The sequence below is a fragment of the Chrysochloris asiatica genome, unplaced genomic scaffold, assembly GCF_000296735.1.
Source record: "Chrysochloris asiatica unplaced genomic scaffold, ChrAsi1.0 scaffold00052, whole genome shotgun sequence".
Taxonomy (NCBI): Eukaryota; Metazoa; Chordata; class Mammalia; order Afrosoricida; family Chrysochloridae; genus Chrysochloris; species Chrysochloris asiatica.
Genome location: NW_006408570.1, coordinates 14,278,951 through 14,291,720, shown reverse-complemented (window position 1 = coordinate 14,291,720; position 12,770 = coordinate 14,278,951). Strand labels below are relative to the sequence as shown.

The window sequence follows — 12,770 nt, the reverse complement described above, 5'->3', positions numbered from 1 at the left end:
CTATGCTTATCTACTTTTTGCTGTTTGCTAGGGGTGAAGGGCTATTCTCATGCTACACGAGCTGACTTGGCACATTCTATGGTTTTTCCTGGGCAGGAGGACGTTCTTAGGCGTATGTACAAAATGGAGTTTTTTCTCTTTGGTCTCACAGCAGAAAACGTTCAGGGTCTGCTCTTCAGCTGAGTATCTGTGTGCATGCATGGCAGAAGAACCCACCAGTGGTGAGGGCGGGGAGGTGTCAACTCGTTCAGGCTCATCCTCTAGTCAACAGAATGAAGGTGGGCAAATAGTGGGCGCACCAATGACCAAATATCAAAAAAAAAGAAAGAAAGAAAGAAAAAGAAAATCAGAACAAAGCAAAACTGACTAAGTGTATTGTCCACCTTTGCTCCATGGTTCCCGCGGCATTTTTCCATGGAGTCTCTGCTCCCCTGCTTGTCTTGCCATTTGGTCTCGCCCAAGATGTCGGCTCTGGGACTCGGAGCCCAGCCCGGCAGATCCAAAAGTATGCGATTTTTTTACTTCAGCTTCAAGTTCCACAATCTACAAGCTTTCAAACCTTCAAAGTATTCCTATCTCTGTGGTTCCGAGTTTTGGAGCTCTGCCCTGGATCTGCTTTGCCTGATTTTCTGTCGTATTGCTGATGGCGAACTTCACAGCACTTTCACCCTAGCCACCATCAAGCCCCACCTCTCAGGTATTCCTTTTAAGTCTATCTTTTTTTAGTACAATAAAAAATTTAACACCAATTTGAAGCATTAATTTGTCACAAGGAAATACAAGATTAATTACCAAATTAATTGTACAACCTGTGAGTTCATTTAATCTACATTCAGGGAGGAAATAGGATCAGCTGAGACTGAGAAGGTGTTAGAAAATTTGGCGCTGAGTGGGTCTTAAGGGGTATGCAATGGAGACTGAGTTTGAACCTAAACTGTTTCTGACAGCAAGATATTTAGATATTTCTGAGTACATCTGATGAGTCAGAAGGGATAACAGTTCTTTGATGTTTACTTGTATGCGTAAGTTTTCAAAGGTACCTTTTTTTGGGATCAGGTACCATGGGGTCTGGTGAGCTACCTGCCTCAGACAACAGATTACTATCTGAGCCTTTGGGAAAAGAGCCAGGTACCAAGAGAGCTGCTTTCAGGAGGTGTCTGAGTCGTAGCACTGTGAGTTATGTTCTCTGAAGTTCAAGGACTGAAGGGTGACCCAGAGGGAGAACAGCACCTCCTTCTTTCTGAAGCGCATGCCCACATAGCATCTGCTCCTCAGCAGAGGGACCACAGTGTTGGGACCTTGAGGGTTGCAGTCTAGGAATCATCAAGACACAGGACATTATGTAATTCATGGAGGGCATGGGCAGGAGCGGTCAGATGTATAAACCTGGATGAAGCGAGATGATTGGAACTGGAGAAAATATCACAAGGCAGGTGCCATTGTTTATGGTGTGCTTGTGAGTTGGTTTGATGGCAACTAACAAAATCACATGAGACACTCCTTTTCTAGAGAACAATTTCTGGGGGTCACTTTGAGAGACCCCACAGGTCTTGTACCACTCAGGTGAGATATTGTTGCTGTTGTTAGTTGCTGTTGTTAGTTGCTGTTGACTTAACCCCCAATTCATGATGACCCCACATCCAATGAAAGAAATGTTGCTGTCATGTGAGGAGAGGCTGTTTGAAGAGAAGAGCTGGGCACGCATGTGGGGGACGGATGTGAGCAAAAGGTTAGCTGCAGGAAATTGCACATCCAATTCAAGGGACAATTTGGCTGAAGATGAAAGGCCTAGTGACATGGAAACAAAGATGCAACAAGGGATTGCTGCCCAAAGTGGAAGGCCTTGAATGCCATGCTAAGGGGGTTGCCACTGGAGGCTGATATGAAAGAGTGGTGCATGCCACAGAACCGGGCAGGATTAGCCTGGCCCCGGTACTCATTTACAAACTTGCCTTTAGCAATAAAAAAATTTTTTTTTGAAATGAAATCTAATGAGGAAGCTTTCTAGGCACATGGCAAAACAGTCTAGACTGGTAGAAAGAGACTGAAAGCAGATGCAAAAAGATACAGCCAGGTGCACAGGGTGATGTCCCAGGAATGGATGCTCAGTGGTGGGATAATTGGTGATTTTAAATGTTTTGTTTTTTTTTCCCCCAACCTGCAATTTCTAATTTTCTATAATGACCATTTATAAAGTTTGTAATTAGGAAAACATAAAAGTTATTTTTAAATAAAAAATATTTTATTCCTTTGTTTTAGAATGAGTTCACAGCTTACCTTGTCAAGGAGGGGGAAAAAATTACACACTTTTCTTGTTATTGTGGACCTCACAGATTTCCTTCTACCACATCTTCTGTGCTCTTCAGTGACTGTGGAATTGTGGGTGGGACCAAAGGCACCGTTAATGTGCATTATTATCGCCTTTGCAGCTAGCCTATAAATGTGGCAAGGTCCGTTTGTCTTAATCTATGGTTCTTTACTATATTGTTGTTGTTGTTGTTAAGTGCCATCGAGTCAGTTCCGACCCATAGTGACCCTGTACAGGGTTTCCAAGGGTGTAAATCTTTACGGGAGTAGAAAGCCTCATCTTTCTTCCGCGGAGCGGCTGGTAGTTTCGAACTGCTGACCTTAAGTTTCGCAGCCCGATTTGTAACCACTACGCTACCAGAGCTCCTTACTCTTTACTATATACCAACCTCCAAACCAAACCAAACCCACTGCCACTGAATTGATTTTGACTCCTAGAAACCCTAGATAGTGTATCTGAGAGTACATTTTTAGGGGAGCAGACAGTATCATCAAGGAGCAATGGTAGGTTTCAACCACTAACCTTGCAGTTAGCAGTCCAGTGCTTACCCTACAGCACCACACTGGGACTTCAAAGCTAAGAGTTGTTGTTAAGTGCTGTCGAGTTGGTTCTGACTCACAGCAATCCTTATAGGGTTTCTGAGGAGCAGCTGGTGAGTTTGAACTGCCAACCTTTCGGTTCGTACTGACATTGCAGTCACACTAAGAGAGGAAGCATTAAAGCCATGTTTGGGGTGTGGCCTAAACTTTTTAAAACATTTGTATATATCATTAATGCTGAGATGCTTTTGAATCAAAGACTGGATACTTTCTGCTCTCTGCAGTGGCATGCACAATTACTATATTTTTGGTCCTAGCCAAAGAGATGCTGCCATTTAACTCAAGAGAGCTTCATCTTTAATGTTTAGGTAAGGAGGGGTCATAGAAAAGTGTGTGGGAAGCTGACTGCTAATAGAGCTCAGACTTGTGGAAATGCCAGGTGGGTAATAAATACCAAGTCTTATCCCAGGCTTCCAGCCTGTCACGTGTGGATCTGGTCGTAGGTATTTGGAAGTCACCCCTCTGTCTGCCCACACAAGACTGTTGTACTCTCTCACTCCATTCCTCTCCTTTTCTCTCACTCACACACACACACACTCTCACACACACATCCCTCAATAAGCCCTTGCTTTTATAAATCTGTATGTTTCATTAGGGAGCTCTGATGTTTCAGTGTTGTTTTTCCTGTCATTGAATAGATTCTGATTGATAGTGATCCTGTATAGCATTTCTGGGAGTCCTGGTGTGGCACTGTGGGCTAATGCGCTGGACTGCAAAGTTGCTTTGAGCCACAAGGTCGGTGGTTCAAGCTCACCATTTGCCCCTCGGAAACCCTATACAGGGTCACTATGGGTCGGAACAGACTTGATGACACTTGACAACAACAACATAGGGTTTCTCAGGAGTGGCAGATGGGTTTGAACCACTGACCTTAGTAGTCCGGTGCTTTTCCTACAGTGCCACACCAGAATTCCCCACCTTCCATGTGAAGACCTGGGTTTAATTTCAGCCAATTCACCTCACCCTTTGGTCAATGGAGGCTTACATTTTGCTGTGCTGCTGAGCAGGTTTCAGTTGGGCTTCTAGTCTAAGACTAAGAAGAAAAGCCTGGTGATCTACTGAAAATCAGCAGGTGAAAACCCTATGGAGGACAGCAGTTGGACTACCAGTCATAAGGATGGTGCCAAATCAGGCTACATTTCATTCTACTGTGCTTGCGGTCACTATGAGGCAGGGGCTGGATCAACGGCACTTAACACCATATTTTATGAAAGTCTAATCCATTTTGGAGGATTGGAGTCTTAAGAGGTTATTATTGTCTTACTCCAGTTTTTGGTTCTTCCAATGGGTACCTCAGGAAAAACAAACTTTAAGCAGGAACAAAGAAACAAATGGCAAAATCCAGTCCCTGAGACCTTCCACACTGATATCACTTCATTATGTAACAACAAAATATCCTAAACAACTGGAGAACAGGATGGCATATAGATGACTTCATCTTTTAGATATTAATAACAGTCTGAAGGAAGTTGTGATGACAAATTAAAGATTAATATTGCAACTCTTCATATGCATAGCTGACGTATTACCATCACTGGGCTTAATGTGATTCATCTAGTCTCGGTCTTAGTCAGCACCTTAGCCATATTGTGTAATCAGAGATCTGCAATAGCTGAAGAAAACAAAGGCTTCCAACCAAGGAGTTCAGTACAGAGAAGGGAAATGAGACTTCCTGCCTGCTGAAGCTACTCACCCAAACAAAAACAAGATTAGATGGAGTGAAAGGTATTTTTCAGAGTTGGACCTCAAGCATCTTGTTTCCCTATAACCTCAGGCTAGGTCTGACTTTAGAGACATTATGACCCCAGTGACAAAAGAGAATTGATTGCATCTACTCACAAGTTTCTACCAAGACACAGACAGAAGACACCCATCTGTTCTGATGTGGAAGATCAGTAGTTGGCCTCATTCTCCATCCAGGAAGACAGCCAAGGTGAACCAACTTGGGATGTCAACCTGAGGATAATGAGGTGAACCATCTTGGGATGTCAACCTGAGGACAATGAGGGATAGTCTAGGTGTGCTTCAACACTCACTTCAGTCTTTTCAGTGGAAATTGGCTTTGTGGGTGTGCTGTGAAGCAATTCTGAAACTCTAGAAGCATCCTGATACTCTGCTCCTTAGCCCTCCCATCTCTGAACCAGGGAATTGAGACTGAGCTCTGAGATGGTCTCTCTTTCCTTCTGTTGGGTCTCCTCATTATTGCTGTCTCTTCATTCCTGCTGCTAAAACTTTGTTATTGTTGTGAAGTGCTGACAGTTCAGATCTGACTCATAGAGACACTGTATAGGGTTTCTGAGGAGCAACTGGGAATTTTGAACTGCCGACCTGTGGTTAGCAGCCCAGTGATGATTCTGTAACACCAATGCTTCTGTAACACCAATGCTAAAACCTGGCACAGGCTTATTACCTTTCATTTGAACTAGATCTGAAAACGGTTTCCATCTCACAGGTCAATTCCAATTAATTGATAGTGGCTTGGAGCACTACTTGAGAAGGATTTTGAGTTCAATAGGAAAGAGGATGGCTGTCCATTAATGGGGACTGTCATGGGCATAGAAGGGAACTTGTAGCATGAATACTATGTATTTGCTCATACTAATCTAAACCATTATATTAATCTGCTAACTGGTATACATGCCTCTACTTTCTTCCTGAAAAAGTAGATTAATCTTCCAGAATCATCCTTTGATAACCAAACCCTCTGCCGTGCATTTGCTTCTGACTCATAGAAACCTTACAGGACAGAGTAGAATGACCTTATGGAGTTTCCAAGCCTGTCAATCTTTACAGAAGCCTACTGGCTCATCTTTCCCCCATGGAGTGGCTGATGGGTTTGAACCACCAATCTTCTGGCAGAAGTCAAGTACTTTAACCACTGGAAAACTACACCTCAGGATCACTATGGGTCGGAACTGACTTGATGACACTTAACAACAACAACTCCACTTTAGTGACTCATCATGCAGATCTTTTCCATCTGTGCTATGCACACACACCCCCATAATACAAGGGGACTTCAATTTTTTCACAGAAAGATTCCATTATTTTGCAATTCCATTTTTACGTGAACTTTTAAAGCCTCCTCATATGTGTGTATATATTCCAAAAAACCATTACTGTCAAATTGAGCCCAATTCATAGCCACAGGACGGGACAGAGTAAATCTGCCTCACAGGGTTTGCGGGTTGTCAGTTTTTACAGCTGCAGACTGCCACCTCATTCTCCGGAGAGGCAGCTGTTTCCTTCTCATCCAGAAGTTTTATTTGAGCCTAGAGGAGATTGGTCACAATGAATACGATCGGATGCATTTCTTATTCATTTCATTTCTAATCCTGAATTTTAGCATTGGAAAGACCTTGAGCAAATTATTCAGCTCCTCCAAACTCAGTTTTCTCATCTGCAAAATGAGGCTAACAATGAAATTGTGAGGATTAGATGGGATAATTGAAGCCCTGGACCCTGGTGGTGGGTTCAAATGGATAACCTTTCAGTTAGCAGCTGAGCACTTTAGTCACAGAGCCACCAAGACTCATATATGTATAGGTATTTACGTATGTGTGTTTGTAAACACACACACAGTCACACACATACACAAAGTGGAGTCCCTGGGTGGTGCAAACAGTTAATGTGCTTAGCTGCTAATCAAAGGTTAGGGGTTCTAGTCCACCCAGAGATTCACAGAAGAAAGGTCTGACGGTCTGCTTCCAAACAATCAGCCATTGAAAATTCTATGGCAGCTCTACTCTGACACACATGTAGTTGCCATGAATTGCAGTTGACTTGATGACAACTATTTGTATACAAGGGGGGCTTCAAAAAGTTTGTGGACAAATGTCATTATCTTTTAATTACATTTTGCATGAGATTTTGGAAGCCCTTTGATGTGTGTTTACATATATATATATGGAGTCCTGGTGTGGCGTTGTGGATTATTGCTGTATATGTTGTTAAGTGCTGTCAAGTCAGTTCTGACCCATAGCGACCCTGTGTAGAGTTTCCAAGGAGCACTTGGTGAGCTTCAACTGCTGACCTTGCTGTTCAAACCAACTTTGAAGTCCAGCACATTAACCCATAGTGCCACACCAGGACACTCTCTCTTTTTACAAACACACACACATTATATATAAAACCAAATCCTCTGCCATTGAATCAATTTCCACTCATGGTAACTCTATTGGACAGAGTACAACTGTTCCTTAGGGTTTTCCACTACTATAAAATTTTACAGAAGTAGACAGCCTCATCATTCTTCCTCAGAGTAACTGGTGAGTTAGAACTCCCGGCTTTTGGTTACCAGCCCAATGTTCAACACATTGCACCACAAGGCTACACACACACACACACACACATACACACATTTGTTGTTTTTATTGTGTCATGGAATTCATTCTGACTCTTTGTGACCCTATAGCACGGGGTTTCTGAAAAGGAAACTTTTGATTGCCAGATCTTTTCTCCCACATAGGAGCTGGTGGTTTAAATCACTAGGGCTTCTTTATCCCTCCTTATCCTCTAACCGTCACATGATGAGGCAACCCACAGATTTGGACCTGAGTGTGTTCTAATGCCAAAGGCTAATTCCATTAAGCACGTGCCATGCTTGAATCCTTTGTGAGCTGTAACCAGGTACAAAGTAAAGGGAGACTCTGGAGGGTCTATCTCCACACATTCAGGGAAGAAGAGGTTGAAGAAAGTAACATTCTTACCAGCAGAGGAAAAATATAGGAAGTACATTCACATTCCACAAATGCCTAATATGCACTGCTATTTCTATAACATCTTCTTTAACTCTGACTAAAGAATGTGAAAAATGTACATTTCCTGTTTGAATAAGAAGTCTATACTAAACTGTAAGTATTGTCACAAAAAAGGGCACCTAAATATATGCCTTCAACTAGGACAGTAGCTGAAACTAACCTGCCTACCCAACTCAGAGACGGAGGACATCCAAAGGAGAACCCAGGCTTTGTTCCCAAGAGGGCCTGAAAGACTCAAGAGGAAGACATTCATGCAAGGGAAAGAAGCAAGGAAGCTCTACCCTTAAACTCCTTTAGGAGATGAAGAATGAACCCTGAATGGGAAAGGTTGGGCTCAGGGTACCTAAAAGGGTTTGAGAATCAGCCTTGGTTCCTTCCTGACTTATCTAGTTGGTACTGCCTTGGGTTCATTGGATGGAGCTATAGATCTGAACCAACAAAAGGCCTATGGACAGAGCCTTGAAAAGGACAGACGTCTCAGAACCCAGGCAGAAACAGCCAAAGCAGCATTTCTGAGCCCGGATGAATATTGGCATTCTGAGAAACCAGGTGGTGCCTGAAATCAAGTACCTCTTTGTAACCTGGACCCTTGACTTCTTTTCCTGTGGCTTGTGAGGAACTAAGCTACCTTTAGAAACTGAACCCAGAGGTAAACAACTGAGAAGCTAAAGAAGTTCCACTTCCTCTGGAGAATGTGGGTTTTGGAATAATAATGCTCTGCTTCATAAGCCACATTCCAGTTTCTAGAGCCCTGTGACTGTAACCATTCATCACTATGGACAATTAGTCTCTCAAAGTCCTCCTCAGGCGGGGGAAGCTCTTGTGTCTACTACAAACCAGCTCTGGGGGAGATGTTTGGATGATGCTGTACCACAGTGAGGCAGGCCCCAAGATGTGAAAATATAATCAGACCCACCATTTGAAAAACCAGAGTGCTAATTTCCTAAAGTGCTTACTCATTTTTAGCCACTGATTGCCTCATCTGTGATGGGGCCCAGTGTGGGTCTGAGTGAGTCATCTGTTGGGGCAGGAGAAACACAGGAGAGAACAGAAGGGCTTTTTACCAATCTCAGTTTTACTGGCAATGAATCTGACATCTGGTTGGTGCTGATTGTACCTCATAATTTCATTTTTTTTTTTTCTTTACTTTTTTGGTTTTTTAAAGAAAGAGCCTTGGGGAATAAGAGCTCAACTGTTTTTGAAAGAAGATCAGTAGCAGTAGCTCACCCTGAGTTTTCTCAGCATGAATACTTAGGAGCCCTTTTTCTACATTTGATGCTATGGATTCTTCTAGTACTTAGCCTGTGGGTGGAATCCCCATCTTCCTTCGGTTCTCAGATACCAGCAGAGGTTGTAGAGCTACAGAGCACAAAAGGAGATGGAAAGACTCGCATTTAGGAGAAATGCCTAATTTCAGATGATGGCTCCATTTTGGATGGGGCTTTCTTTGTGTTTTCCTGCTCTGTTGAGATTGGTTTTCTGTACTTATTGTGTTCCTAAGTGTATGAAAATGCAAAACCATGGGAATTATATTTTAATTTGGGCCAATACTTAGTCTAACAATTAGAAACTCAACTGATTTAAAAAGGACATTCATGTTGCTGGCATGAAAAAAAAAAAAGTTTGTCCTAATTTTTCACATGTTGGGATAAGAGGACAGGGAGAGCCCTGTCCCAAACAAAGTATGTTCAAATAGAAACTACTGTGAGTTATGGTGTTGGAGGAGAATATTGAAAGTTCCATGGGCTGCCAAAAGAACAAATAGATCCGTTTTGGAAGAAGTGCAGCCAGAGTGCTCCCTGGAGGCCATGATGGCCAAACTTCGTCTCTCATACTTCAGACATATTGTCAGGAGGGACCAGTTGCTGGAGAAGGATATCATATTTGGTAAGGTGGAGGGTCAGAGGAAAAGAGGAAGACCCCCAACGAGATGGATTGGCCAAGTGGCAACATCGATGGACTCAAGCATGGCAACAATAGTGAGGTTGGCCCAGGATCGGCCAGTGTTTCGTTCTGCTGTGCATAAGGTCACTATGAGTTGGCACCGACTCCATGGTACCTAACAACAACAACAATCCAGTTCTACATTCCTTTTTTTCATACAGATTATGGGCACTCCTCCTATAAATACTCCCACCAACCTGACGACCATGGCACACTGATTTTTTTCTCATTAACTCTTAAAACAAAAAATAAAGAGTCATGCTCACTAACAGCATAGCCAGAATATATGTGAAGCATTTATTATACCATCTCCATTTGTGAATATAAAGACAAAATAGGAACTCATTTGCCTACTATAAACTTAGGGGGGGAAATGAAAACTACCTTTTAATATTTAATATTAAAAATTGAATTAATTTATCAGCTACTTATCATTTGAACACATAAAAATTACTATTTATGTAAATTACTTTATATGGTCTTCATATTTTATTTTCTAGACTACTTTTTATAATTATCTTCGGCAATAGATTTGCATCTGCTTTAAGTCTTTTGTCATTTATTATTATTGTGCTTGGAACTTGGAATGTCTGCTGCTGATTAAAATGTGATTTAACTTGTACAAGTCATTTACCTTAAAACTGGACATGTCATTATCTACTTATACCCAGGAAAGGAGCCCTGGTGGGCAGTGGGTTAAGCGTTGAGCTGCTCCGAAAAACAAAGATGAGGCTGTCTGCTCCCATAAAGATGAACAGCCTCAGTAACTCTAAGGAACAATTCTACCCAGTCCTATATGGTCACTGAGTGGGAACCTACTGCTTGAGAACCTTCTTTTTTTTACATCCTGGAATTTAGAACTTTCAGTTTCAACATCAGCTCTATACTTTTTCATACAAACTAGATTGTTGTTGTTGTTTTATGTGCCGTGGAATCGGTTCCGACTCATAGCGACCCTGTACAGGGTTTCCGAGGCTGTAAGTCTTTACGGGAGCAGAAAGCCTCATCCTTCTCCCGCAGAACAGCTGGTAGTTTTGAACTGCTGACCCTGAGGATCTCAGCCCAATTCGCAACCATTACGCTACTAGAGCTTGCTTCCAGCAAGCCAAGTTAATTCGTCTGCATATTGCAAGTTGTTAATGAGTCTTCCTCCAATCCTGATGCAAAATTCTTCTTCATAAAATCCACCTTCTCAGATTATTTGTTCGATACACAGATTGAATAACTATAGTGGTCTTTGATCTTTATCAGTAAATATTTTAAGTCCTCTTCGCTTTCAACAAGTAAGGTTCTATCATCTGCATATTGATGGTTGTTAAGGAGTTTTCCTCTGATCCTGGTGCCACATTTTTCTTCATATAATCCACTTTCTTGGATTATTAGTTTAGCATACAGACTGAATAAATATATAAAAAGAATAAAACCCTGGTACACATCTTTCCTGATTTTAAACCATTTCATATCCTCTTGTTTTGTTTGAACAACTGTCTCTTTGTCTATGTACAGGTTCCACATGAGCACAATTAAGTGTTCTGGAATTTTCATTCTTTTCTAAATTATTTATAATTTATTATGAGCCACACAGCTCAATGTCTTTGCATAGTCAATAAAGCACTACTAAACATCTTTCTGGTATTCTCTACTTTCAGCCAAGATCCATCTGACATCAGCAATGATATCACTTGTTCAAAATCCCCTTCTGAATCTGACTTGAAATTCTGACAGCTTCCTGTCCTTGGCCAGGTAGCTGTCTTCAAAATTTCTTGGCATACACAATTATGCACCTCTAGCACTGCATCAGTTTGTTGAAAATTTCAGTATATATATATATATATCTCTGGTAGCGTAGTGGTTACGAATCGGGCTGCGAACCTTAAGGTCAGCGGTTCGAAACTACCAGCCGCTCCGCGGGAGAAAGATGAGGCTTTCTACTCCCGTAAAGATTTACACCCTCGGAAACCCTGTACAGGGTCGCTATGGGTCGGACCCGACTCGATGGCACTTAACAACAACAACAATATATATTTATAGTGCCTTCAATATAGCTTCCATTTCTTCTTTCACTACCATCAGTTCTTGATCATATGCTACCTCTTGAAATGGATGAACATTGACCTATTCTATTTGATACAGTGACTCTGTATTACTTCCAGCTCTTTTTGATGCTTCTTGCATCATTCAATATTTTGCCCATGTTGTTGTTAAGTACTGTAGAGTCAGTTTTGACTCATGTTGTTTAAACCATTCGGTGTTCCCTTGTATTTGAACAACTGCCTGTTGGTCTATGTACAGTTTCCTCATGAACACAATTAAGCGTCCAGAGAAAATCCTTTCTCTGCAATGTTGTCCATAGCTTGTCATGATCTACACATTCTAAAGCCTTTGCGTCGTCAATAAAGTCATTTAACGTCTTTCTGATATTCTTTGCTTTCAGCCAAGATCCATCTGATGTCAGCAGTGATATCCCTCATTCCATGGTCTTGTCTGAATCTGACTTCAGCCTCTGGGAGTTCTCTGTCAAAGTATGATTACAGCCATTTTTATATTATCTTTATTAACACTTTACTCACATGGAATGTCAAGGATTTTGTTTGATGATTTCCACATGCTATTGGGTCACCTCTCTTTGGAATGGGTACAAATACAGATCTCTTCCAGTCAGTTGGTCAGGTAGCTGTCTTCCAAATTTCATGGCATAGATGAGTGATGCCTCCAGTGACACATAAGTTTGTTAAAAGATTTCAGTTTGTAGTCCATCTAGTCCCAGAGTCTTGTTTTTTTGCCAATGCCTTCAATGTACCTTGGACTTCTTCCTTCAGGACCATTGGTTTTTGATCATATGCCACCTCTTGAAATAGTTGAACATCAACCTTTTAATTATTATTATTATTATTTTTTTTGGTATAGTGAATCTGGGTATTCCTCCCATCTTCTTTTGATGCTTTCTGCATTATTCAATATTTTGCCCATAGAGTCCTTCAATACCACAAGTTAAGGCTTCAATTTTTTCTTCAGTTCCCTCAGTTTGAGAAATGCTGAGCGAGTTCTTCCCTTTTGGTTTTCTAACTGCAAGTCTTTGCCTAGGATATTGATGTTTATGTATTTCATTTCATTTTTGACAGTTTCCAGTTTTCCTCAATTCATACTTCTTATATTCCA

The 12,770-nt window shown here is 41.6% G+C and overlaps 1 pseudogene; it reads right to left on the bottom strand.

Moving 5' to 3' along the window:
* LOC102831351 overlaps window positions 1-12,770 on the bottom strand; it is a 174,604-nt pseudogene that overhangs the window by 48,314 nt on the left and 113,520 nt on the right.